This window comes from Xenopus laevis, chromosome 8L (assembly GCF_017654675.1).
Source record: "Xenopus laevis strain J_2021 chromosome 8L, Xenopus_laevis_v10.1, whole genome shotgun sequence".
Classification (NCBI taxonomy): domain Eukaryota; kingdom Metazoa; phylum Chordata; class Amphibia; order Anura; family Pipidae; genus Xenopus; species Xenopus laevis.
Genome location: NC_054385.1, coordinates 120,936,232 through 120,949,158, shown reverse-complemented (window position 1 = coordinate 120,949,158; position 12,927 = coordinate 120,936,232).

Genomic DNA, 12,927 nt, shown 5'->3' with positions numbered 1-12,927 from the left:
GAAAAATAAATAAAACCAGCAAAACTGTGACAATTATATAGACAAGTATCTGTCAGTATTTCCGTACAAATGATTTAACCATGTCTTAACTTTAGTTGGACCTCACTCACCCCAAAACATTGAGTTTGGTGCTGAAGATAGCAGACGCAGAAGCACATCCAAATACTAGCTACGATGCAAAAAAAGGTTGCTAATATGATATACAGTCAAGGAACTATCATGATAATTAGGTTAGAGGCTACAACAGTGTTGGGAAGTGGTGTGCAGAAGTGTGCGCAAAAAACTCTTCAGAGGGGTCCGATCCAAATCCTCCTGCCCACTTCCAGTCCCTGATCCAACCTAACTATGTATGGCCCCACCCACTCCCACCAGACTTGCGTCCCTCTTCCTCGACACATGTAAGAGGGTTTTTTTATTGACTATAGAGGAAGCACAGTCCATGCCCCCCTGTTCCCTGGGATCCCCTGCGACTGCAGGGTCTGCTTCCTCTATAGTTTTGCCACTGGTGTGGGGGTACCCAAGTTAGTAACATCTATAACCTTTCAGGCTCCAGGCAGAGGGTGTCTTCCATAAAAATCACACCACCCTGGGGTATGAACAATGTGACCATGTTGGATACAAGCAGAATGATTTTCCTCTTCTTCTGAAATGTCCTCCTTAGTGTCAGGCAATCAGCAATTTAACATTAATTTGTTGAGGATTTCCTTTAAAGAAGGGTAATGGCACTCCTACATCAGTTACCTGCAGGGTACAGAGTAAAGTCATTAACATGTAGTTGTTCATCAGAGTTGTTACCATTTTTGAATTTTTAAAGTTTATTGTTCGTGTCTCTGGTGTTTCACTCTAAACGCTGAAAAAAGGCTTTATTTCTGATGAACAATTCCAGGTTAAAGAAGAAGGAAAGGTTAAAACTAAGTAAGCCTTATCAGAAAGGTCTATATAAATACACCAGTAACCCCTCAAAGTAATGCTGCTCTGAGTCCTCTGTCAAAAGAAACACAGAATTTCTTTCCTTCTATTGTGTACTCATGGGCTTCTGTATCAGACTTCCAGTTTTCAGCTTAAACCTCCAGGGCTAGGGCTTGAGCATGCTCAGTTTGATCCTCCCCTCCCTGCTGTAATCTGAGCCCAGAGCTATGAGTGAGCAGGGAGAGACTCAGGCAGGAAGTGATGTCACACCAAACTAATATGGCAGCTACTATCCTAAACAGAGAGCTTCTATAGCTGTTTGCTCTGGTATGGTCAAGCATTCTGCAGAATACATAAAGTGTTATAGCTTGCACTATTGTGGCTTCTGATGAAGTGGCAGGACGCCACGAAACACGTTCAACAGGCAGCCAGGGTTCACTGCTGCTGTAATCTGCTTTTACATGTTTATTAAATAAAATTTTCATTTTTTAATACTTTTACTGGACTCCTACGGTGCTCCGCTGTTTTTTCTTCTTGTCCTTGGAAACTATTGTGGCTAATCTATTGGCAATAAACTGCCTCAGTAGCTTTCCTTCTCCTCTAAGGACTTTACTCTGTACCCTGCAGTTAACTGATTTAGGAGTGCCATTGCCCTTCTTTAAAGAGGCTGCTCTGATGTTCTTCTGCTTAGATAAAATTTGAGAAAGGTTTCTAATTTTTTCCCTAAGCAGAAGAACATCAGAGTGGTCTCTTTCTTTCTCCTGACAACTACCTTGACTACTTGGTGGTTGGAAACTGACCAGCAGGAGGCGCTGTTGTAACAAAATAAATTCATACAGTAATGCTAAAAAAATTATAAGGGGGGCGTGGCTTGGACATTGATGCGTGCGGACGTGTGCTGAAGAAATCCGCAGTCGGAACTGGATCTAACCCAGCTACAAACAGCCCAAACTCTCTCTCTCTGCCCTGTCGGAACTCGGCGAAGGTGGTAATGGCGGCAGAGAACACTAAAAAGAACCCGCAGATGGATTTAACCATGTTTCTTGCTAAAACAAAGCATCCGAATTCAAAGCCGACGGATGACGCAGTAAGGCCCGACTCCGCAGAACGCCCTAATAGAGCTACCATCTCTCCTCAAGCAGAGGCTACAGAGCTGGATTCTCTCCCGGTTATGGTGAGCATTCTTAAGACTTTATTAAGTGATCTGAAAATCTCAATTCACTCAGATTTTAAAGAGGTTACAGACACCTTACATACTGATATACAGCAAATTGGTTACAGGGTTGATGGGCTTGAGCACACTGTGGACGACTTCCGCCATACTCAAAATCAATACACAGATTGTTTGGAATTGCTTAACAAATAAGTCACAAATTGGAAGGACAAAATGGCTGATCACGTCGTAACAATGTCCGAATTAGAGGGATTCCTAAAGCGATAAGTCTAGGGGAATTGGATGAGTATTTCCACAAAATGCTGGAAACCCTTTTACCTCAATTGGACTCTGGAAGCTGGAAGTGGACAGGATTCATAGAATCCCTAAACCAAAAAATCTTCCAATGGATACACCACGAGACGCCATAGTAAGGTTCCACTTTTTCATGACATAGGGGTATATTTATCAAAGAGTGAAGTTAATAGTGAAGTTCCGCCACTAGAGTGAAATTCCGCCACTCTCCATTCATTTCTATGGGATTTTTATAGGCGTATTTCTCAAAGGGTGAACTTTCACTTCACCCATTGATAAATACGCCTTTCAAAATCCCATAGAAATGAATGGAGAGTGGCGGAATTTCACTCTAGTGGCGGAACTTCACTCTTTGATAAATTTATCCCTAAGGGTTTATTTCTACAAGTCTTCAGGGACGCAATGCAAATCCCAGAGCAATACAAAAATAGTTTTTGCTATAAAAGGGGTCGTACTCTTAAAGATATACTCTGCCTATCAGATACACGCCATAAGAAATCTGTGTTTCATGGCAAGAAAAAGAAAGGGACCTATCCCTGTTTGAGCTGTAATTGTTACTCTTCTATAATAAAAGGCTCTAAGATCAATCACCCCAGAAAAGGACATGAGATTAACCTAAACGTATATGCTACGTGTAAATCTACTCACGTGGTCTACCTGCTTAAATCCTTGTGGCTTAGGTTATGTAGGTCAAACCTCAAGGGAAGTAAAAACAAGAATTCAAGAGCACAAAAGGAACATTCCCTTTACGAACTCCATGTCAGTACTTACTGGGTTAGCCCCTCCCCCATGCTCCCATCAGAAGGACCCTCCCCAAGTCTTTAAAGACCGGCCACACCCACCTACCGGCGTCTTTTTTTCCTTCTCATTTTGCTCTCATCGGAAGCAAAAATGGTTTTCTTTTAACCTTGGGAAAGCATAGGCCTGCCCATAAGGCGTCCTAGGGACAGGGGTTTTTGGTCCATGGGACCTTTTGTTCCCCAGCACTCGGCCTCATATCCTGGAGTCGTCTGTGCTTCAGCTTCTGGATCAGGTAAGGCACTGGTGTGCAATGTTTGCTACTCCTGGTCTGCCTGTGTTTCAGTTGCGTTTCTGTATTGCTGTCAGAGCATTCGACGGCAAGTGCTTGTCCCCCATCCGGTGTGCCCTCCTGACCTGCCCAAAAGGCGTCCAGGGGCAGTGGTGTATGTGGCCCCTACACACCCTTTATTTTTACGGATGGGCGAGGGAGGCGGCAGTTAAAGGGTCAGCCTATTATTAGGCAAAATTAGTTAGGGGCCTGAGCCTTACTGCCTCCTGTTTTTCTTTTGTTTTTCTTGTCTTTTAAATGGAGGACAGGTTCCATGGCCAGCTGCCTCCCTCAGCAGACTTTCCTAAGGTGGAGGTCATTTAAAAAAAAAAAAAAAAATGTCCGCCTTATAGGTTTCAGCTAGAAACGGTGCATGGCTCTGTTAGGCGATACCAATTATCCAATTTGCCTCTGTGTAACCACAGCAGTTGCTTTTGGTTACCTGCTTCTGCAGACAGCACCTGAGTTTAATCAGCGGGTTCCACTGTTAAAGTGACCCCCCATTGAGCACAATTATGGGATTCCTCTGTATGTGCAGACACCAGCTGAGTATAATCAGGTGATTCCTGTGCAACTGCCAGCTATAGCAAGTGGAGATGGCCCCGCCCACTCTCTAACTCTGCAGACTGGAAACTCTGTCCAGCAGCCTCAGGTAAGTACTGCTATCAGTAAACTTGTGAGGCCTGTTAACAATGAACCTGGTGTCCTGCAATATGTGGCATTAGAGACCTACTTACAGCCTGGCACAGGTAAGGAACATGTTCATATTCTGTTCTGAAGTGTACTGAGCTAATCCTTTGCTGATCTGCACTGTGCAAGGCTCTGACCTTTTGCTCACCTGAAACCAGCAGTGTATGCTGAGTTCTGGCTAATTGCTCACTTTATTCCAATAGTTCTAGTGGTTAACACTATCCTATGCAAAACTACAGTGTACTGAGTCCTGTATATTTGCATACCTGACAACAATAGCCCTAATGAACGCTGCTATTTGTTCTGTGAGGTGATGTGCTGAGGTTTTTGCTATTTCTGGAATCATTAAGGAGAGCGAGAACCGCTCTGACTCACCGCAAGAAGACAGCCGGCACAGTGAATTCACATTCGGGTGCTGGAAGTTTGGCGTCCCACGGCGTGAACGATAAGGATAAATGGAGGAGAGCAATTCCGCACACCAGGCCGTTTAGTAAAAGTAGAAAATCTTTATTCAATCATAGTTAAAAATACACACGTTGTATCTTCCGCTTGACGCGTTTCGGGCTCAGCTGCCCTTAATCATAAGCATAAAGACAGAGTGAAAATCCCCACTTAAATAGCTAATACCCACAGTGACCCCTGGTGGTCAGAAAAGGGTAATAAGTTACAAAAACATCTAAAAAGTATCGATTCAGTAAAACATCAAACAATTATGATACAGAATAAAGATACATTATGATTAACCAATCAAATTGTTTAAGTAAAGTAGGAAATATCAAATCTAGTGTTTAATCCATCTGGATTACGTGTATGTAAGGTTAGAATCCAAAAAGCTTCACGGTTATTTAATGAAAGAAGTGGATCACCGCCCCTTCTAGGCATGGACACTCTTTCTATTATTTTTACTTCCAAATCTTGTGTACCACGTTTACTGCAAAATTTAAAGTGTTTGCCAATAGGGGATTTCATATCGCCTTTTTCTATAGCAAGTAAATGTTCCCTTATTCTATCCTTAAGGGGGCGGATTGTGCGTCCAACATATTGTTTTTTACAGGATTTACACTCCAATAGGTATATAACCCTATTACTGCAACAATTATTATAGGTATGGTTACTGAAAATTCTTCCTGTGACATTTGATTTGAAATTTGTACTTATTGAAATTACCATACATGTTTTGCAGGGGTATTTCCCACATTTATATGTACCCTTCGTTGTTAACCAAGTAGTGGACAAAGAGGAATCTTGACTGCAAACCATACTAGGAGAAAGCCTCGTTCCCAAAGTTGGGGATCGTCTTGAAATCATTTTAATTTGATCATCATTAAGTATTCTCTTCATAATGGGGTCATTAAATAAAACCGGAGTGTGCCTGCGTACAATTTTGCATATGTCATTAAATTCCATACTGTACTGTGTACTGAAATAGATCGGGGTTTTGTTGTTATTCGTTGATAAAGGGGTATCCTTAACCTCAGTATTAGGTTCCTCGTTTAGATTTTTGCTTTTATATTTGTTCTTATTTTTATTTTTGTTGTTATTGCTGCCGTTGTTCTTGTTTTTGGAGAGGAGGTTCTGTCTATCCCTGATTCGAGCCTTCTGGTAAGCTATTTCTACCAAATTCGGAGAGTAACCTCTGCTTATTAATTTCTTTTTTAATATTATAGACTGTTCATCAAAAAACTGAAGTGTTGAACAGTTCCGTCTAAAACGTAAGAATTGACTAAAAGGAATACTGGTCTTCGTATGGCTGGGGTGACAACTGTCAGCCCTAAGGATAGTATTACCTGCTGTAGGTTTGATATAAACTTTAGATTCAATTTTACCAGTATTCGGGGATCCAATTAGTAAGGTATCCAAAAACTCAATTTGAATAGGATTTTGATTCATAGTGAAGGTCAAATTGAAAGAATTGGTATTGAGGTATTCCAAAAACATAGTAAGCCTAGTAGACGATCCACACCAGATGAATATAAGATCGTCTATGTAGCGACCGTACCAGACAATGGAGTCACTGAAAGGGTTACTGTCACCAAAAATATGTATTCTCTCCCACCAACCCATGTATAAATTCGCATAGGAAGGTGAGAAAGCAGCACCCATCGCCGCTCCCCGTTTCTGGAGGTAGTATGACCCAAACGAAGGCCTCTCGATTTGGATTGATAAATGCTTCCAGCCCATTGTAAAGAATCTGAAATCTTATCTTAAGGACACGGGTCATTTATTATCCATTCTTAAAGATTTAAGATGGTCCAATGATTTTATATGGGTTACTATGGATGTTCAATCATTATATTCATCCATTCCCCATGATAAAGGGCTTGATTGCATTAATCATATTCTTGCTAAATCGGAAATATATTCCCAAGATTGTACAACTTTTTTGATTATGGCTTTGGAATTTCTGTTAACCCATAATTATTTTTACTTTGATGGGTCATACTACCTCCAGAAACGGGGAGCGGCGATGGGTGCTGCTTTCTCACCTTCCTATGCGAATTTATACATGGGTTGGTGGGAGAGAATACATATTTTTGGTGACAGTAACCCTTTCAGTGACTCCATTGTCTGGTACGGTCGCTACATAGACGATCTTATATTCATCTGGTGTGGATCGTCTACTAGGCTTACTATGTTTTTGGAATACCTCAATACCAATTCTTTCAATTTGACCTTCACTATGAATCAAAATCCTATTCAAATTGAGTTTTTGGATACCTTACTAATTGGATCCCCGAATACTGGTAAAATTGAATCTAAAGTTTATATCAAACCTACAGCAGGTAATACTATCCTTAGGGCTGACAGTTGTCACCCCAGCCATACGAAGACCAGTATTCCTTTTAGTCAATTCTTACGTTTTAGACGGAACTGTTCAACACTTCAGTTTTTTGATGAACAGTCTATAATAATAAAAAAGAAATTAATAAGCAGAGGTTACTCTCCGAATTTGGTAGAAATAGCTTACCAGAAGGCTCGAATCAGGGATAGACAGAACCTCCTCTCCAAAAACAAGAACAACGGCAGCAATAACAACAAAAATAAAAATAAGAACAAATATAAAAGCAAAAATCTAAACGAGGAACCTAATACTGAGGTTAAGGATACCCCTTTATCAACGAATAACAACAAAACCCCGATCTATTTCAGTACACAGTACAGTATGGAATTTAATGACATATGCAAAATTGTACGCAGGCACACTCCGGTTTTATTTAATGACCCCATTATGAAGAGAATACTTAATGATGATCAAATTAAAATGATTTCAAGACGATCCCCAACTTTGGGAACGAGGCTTTCTCCTAGTATGGTTTGCAGTCAAGATTCCTCTTTGTCCACTACTTGGTTAACAACGAAGGGTACATATAAATGTGGGAAATACCCCTGCAAAACATGTATGGTAATTTCAATAAGTACAAATTTCAAATCAAATGTCACAGGAAGAATTTTCAGTAACCATACCTATAATAATTGTTGCAGTAATAGGGTTATATACCTATTGGAGTGTAAATCCTGTAAAAAACAATATGTTGGACGCACAATCCGCCCCCTTAAGGATAGAATAAGGGAACATTTACTTGCTATAGAAAAAGGCGATATGAAATCCCCTATTGGCAAACACTTTAAATTTTGCAGTAAACGTGGTACACAAGATTTGGAAGTAAAAATAATAGAAAGAGTGTCCATGCCTAGAAGGGGCGGTGATCCACTTCTTTCATTAAATAACCGTGAAGCTTTTTGGATTCTAACCTTACATACACGTAATCCAGATGGATTAAACACTAGATTTGATATTTCCTACTTTACTTAAACAATTTGATTGGTTAATCATAATGTATCTTTATTCTGTATCATAATTGTTTGATGTTTTACTGAATCGATACTTTTTAGATGTTTTTGTAACTTATTACCCTTTTCTGACCACCAGGGGTCACTGTGGGTATTAGCTATTTAAGTGGGGATTTTCACTCTGTCTTTATGCTTATGATTAAGGGCAGCTGAGCCCGAAACGCGTCAAGCGGAAGATACAACGTGTGTATTTTTAACTATGATTGAATAAAGATTTTCTACTTTTACTAAACGGCCTGGTGTGCGGAATTGCTCTCCTCCATTTATCCCTATTTCTGGAATCAGTATTGCTCTCCAGTATTGCTCTCCTGGAACCAGTAGCCCTTATGAATGCATCCCTGGGCTGGCGGCTAGGCTTTGATATACTGTATGCTTGCTCTAAACAGCAGCTAATTCAAACTATGTATAACATGTTGCTGTGATTGTATCTTTGCTTTGCAGGATCTAATACACTTACATCTGAATGTCTTATAATACAATGCATTCTTCTATGTTAAGGTATTATTTAATTCAATTAAACATGGAATTGTATCAGGTTGATGTTCTCCCTGTGCTAGGTGAGTTTACATATTGTTTCTGATATACACAGCAGGAACGGCTAAGCCTGTCTGCTATATGGATTACAGGTATTAATTGTACAACACAATGTTTGGGGACCTTCTCTGCAAGTTTTTCCCTGTTTTGTGTTGCAATTCACTGTCGGCATTACTGGAGGGCCAAGGCAGTTTGCTCCTTATTCCGGTCAAATAGGCAGTATTATTCAATATCCATAGCTGGAGCTCTGGGGTTGGTCAGTATACTCTCAGAGAGCAGTATCTCTAGGTCCTCAACAGAGGCCTATGTAATAATCTGCCATTACAATACATGTGGCTTAATACATGCTAGCACCATGGCTCTACACCCTGTTGGTGGTCTCTAAAGGATCACTTATGGTGGCTTTATATAAGACTAAGTCGTCTAATCATCCGAGAAGTATGCTTATCCTAAGAAAGCCAATACCTTCAGAATGAATGCTTAACCAATGGTTAACTGTAGCGTGCAAGTGTTCTGCATAAGAGTCTTACATGTGTGCGTATCATGCGTGTGTGTGTGTGTGTATATATGTCAGTATATATGTATACATATATGTATATGTGTATGGGCCATCTGCATATATGTGCATGGCTAATGCATGTTGAGATAAAGCATTATTTTGGCCTCATGGGGCCCCTATGCCTCTTGGGCTCCCTGCAGCCGCGGGGTCTGCTTCTTCAGTAGTTACGTCCATGTCTGTACCTGGAGGTCCAGACCCGATTGTGCCCTTAGCTGGATAGCTCCTTAGTCCCTCCTAAGGGCCGTAGGTGGTGACTGCCACACAGAATTATGCATTGACACATACTACTAATAAACCTACTGTCATAACACACACATCACACCCCTTGGAGATGACCTTTGTTCAGTCACTAGGGTTGCATCGCTAAGTTTAATTGTTATTAAATCTTACCTATATAAGCTCTCCTGGCAGTTAGATTGCCGTGGTATAAAATATGATACAGGCTGAACATCGCTGTTGTGGTTTAAGTCATACTACCAGCAAAACAGAACATCTCTGTGGCCCAAAAGCCAGGTTTCTGCTCTGTGTCTAGAAGACAGACTTAGTCAGTTGTCCATTTGTTTGTCTAGTCTCCTAGATTAAAAAAAAAAAAAAAAAAAAAATGGAGTATCCATGTTTTGAGGCTAGCTGTTCTGCATACCATATGGGTACTGATTTAGACTGCAAATGATGGAAGCATCTAGTGAGTGTTGATTCTTCCCTCTCTTTATATCGGTGTCCTCCTGAACCACCAGTATGGAATCTGCATCGTCACGGTTACATACCTACAGGTTCTACCCATTTTATTGCCTCACAACAGAACATCTTAAAGACTGTCTTAAAGATTTTATCAGTCTTGCATTTCTTGAGGTGTGTGCACTTCTCTTACTTCTATTTCATTGGTGCATAACTGGGGAAATTAAGTCATCGGTACCGAAATTGTCCCAGTTCAGCGTGTATAGTTCACCTGACCCAGTGGGCATAGTTCACAGTCTGCATGTTTCACCTTTCCCGGTAGGATGGTTCACCTTTCTCGGTAGGATGGTTCACCTTTCCTTGTAGGTCTGGTTCACCTATCCCATTAGGTCTGGTTCACCTATCCCATTAGGTCTAGTTTACTGGACCTAGTATCTGACCCGGCAAGTCTCGGTCATCTGACAGGAGGTTCATTCATCTAACACAGTAGGTCTAGTCTGGTGGATTGGAAGCCTTCTGATGTTACTCAAACATCCTTATGATCAGTCCAGTCCTAAGTACTTGAGCAATTGATGCCTACGCACATCCTCTGCATGCCCAATGGTGGGCAGCCTGGTACTCAAGGTAAGAGGATTCAGTTACCTCAAATATAGTCAATGTGAGAAACACACTGACACAAAAGACATATGGCTGCAGGGCTAACCCCTGCCATTTTAATAATGCAGAACATTGAGGAAGTTCGCATGATATAGGATGGTTGAATTTCCTACATCTACACATGTTCCTTTGCTGGAAGGAGGAAATCTGATTGGTCTCATGAGACTCTGAGCATCTCTCCAGGTTACTCTCTCCAGGTTACTCTACAACCTGCCTATGTGAGTCTTGTGGCTATCATAGTATTGCTTGGGTTATTTTATTCTGACTCCGAAATCCTCTAGGGGTTACCAGTTCTATGTCTCACAAGGCTATGCTCTGCCATCCAACTGGGGTTTTATTCTTCAGGTAATTGCCCTGTCTCCATCTGGCATTATCTTCTAGAGGTTGGTACCAGTGTTTCCATCGTAAGGATCATACACGGAGTAAGTAATTCTCACCCCAGATAAGTTTCAGGTTCCCATGTCCCTGTTCTCTGGGTTTGCTTTCCAGTTAGAGCAGATCTAATTGCTAGCCAATCAGATAGTTAGGCATTATAGTACATGCCTCAAGTATGCCTCATTGTGCATTTTATGCCCGGCACTTTTGTTTATATTCTAAACAGGCCACACATACATAGGGGTCTGTTTGGGATTCTAACTCCTACCAAGTGTTTTTTTACAGGTGCTTTACAAATCTGCACTGAAATTAAGCATACATGTGATGGATGCTTTCTGGTGAGTAGGAGAGTAAGTACATGCCTCAAGTACATCAAGTACATGCCTCAAGTATGCCTCATTGTGCATTTTATGCCCGGCACTTTTGTTTATATTCTAAACAGGCCACACATACAAAGGGGTCTGTTTGGGATTCTAACTCCTACCAAGTGTTTTTTACAGGTGCTTTACAAATCTGCACTGAAACTAAGCATACATGTGATGGATGCTTTCTGGTGAGTAGGAGAGTAAGTATTTTAAACTGTTGAGTTTGCCAGGTGAAGGGAGGTCTTCATCCCTCTCTCTCTTTTTCTTCTGGAAGAGTCAAGCTGTTATGGAATTCATCTTTTCCTCACACTGACGCTGGGCTAACGTCTCTTTTTCTGGGGTATAGAGCCTATGATATAAGACTATTCTTATCCCTGTCACTTATTCTTGAGCTTTCACCGGGAATCTTAACATTCACTTATAGAAGTTGCATGATTGGTCTCTTCAAAGTCTTGCCATCTATGGCTACAGATTCTTGTTAAGAGCCTATTACCCTCCCACTGGGAAAATACTAGCTTGCTACGTCCCAGTTAGTACTGACATGGAGTTCGTAAAGGGAATAGGGAAGATTGTAACATACTTACCGTGATCTTCCTTTCCTGTACGAACTCCATGTCAGTACGGCCCGCCCTTTTTCAAGTGATTTTAGAAGCTTGTTACAAAGACGCCGGTAGGTGGGTGTGGCCGGTCTTTAAAGACTTGGGGAGGGTCCTTCTGATGGGAGCATGGGGGAGGGGCTAACCCAGTAAGTACTGACATGGAGTTCGTACAGGAAAGGAAGATCACGGTAAGTATGTTACAATCTTCCCTATTACAAACTTCAAAGAAAACACACAGACAGACACTTCTATCTCTAAACACTTTTTTATTTGCAAACATAACCCGGTGCAACTGCGCTGGTGTGTCCTTGATGAAGCTGCTGTAGATAGGCGAGGAGATAATAGAATTAATAGACTGTTGCAGATTGAAGGGAGATGGATCAAAAAACTAGGTACACTCCATCCAGATGGTTTAAATGATTCTTGGAGTTTGAAACCGTATTTGTAAACTTACTTAATGGAACCTTTTACTTTGCAGACCTTGAAACTAGAAAATATAAAGGAAACAAAAATGCTACATTAACGGCAGAAATAGGGTTAGAATTTATAGTTCTAAGTAACTTGTTAAAACCTCAAGTGGTTTTCTATTCGATTTTAAAGATTTTAAAGGTAAAGTGTTGGTAGAAATAATTAAAAAGGAGAGTACTACCAGGTTTGGATACTATGTATTTTTAACAGGTGTTGATTTTGTGCTAAATGTATCTTATTATGTATTTATTGAATGGTATGTGCACACTGGACACTTTGTATCTGTATTCTCTAATTTTGCACATTAGATACTAATGTATCACCCTACTGGCAACATTGCACTGAAAAGCACTTTTGAACAGGATTGGACATTAATCCAAAAGCAACCACTAAAAGACATTGGAAATTTTTTTTTTATATATATATACTCAGTGGCGTAACTAGTTGTTACTGGGGCCCATAGCAAATTCAATTTAGGGCCCCAAAATATTTATAAGTTGGCCTATTTCACCAAGATATATTAAAATTGCTAATTAATTAGGGTCTCACTGGGCCCCCTACACTCCTGGGCCCCCCTGCAACCGCAGGGTCTGCTTCCTCTATAGTTACGCCCCTGTATATACTTTTACCTTTTTTATCTTTTGTATACTATCCAGGATTGGAGGGGTGTGTTTAAAAGGTTCACTGTGTACCAGTATTTTTTTTAG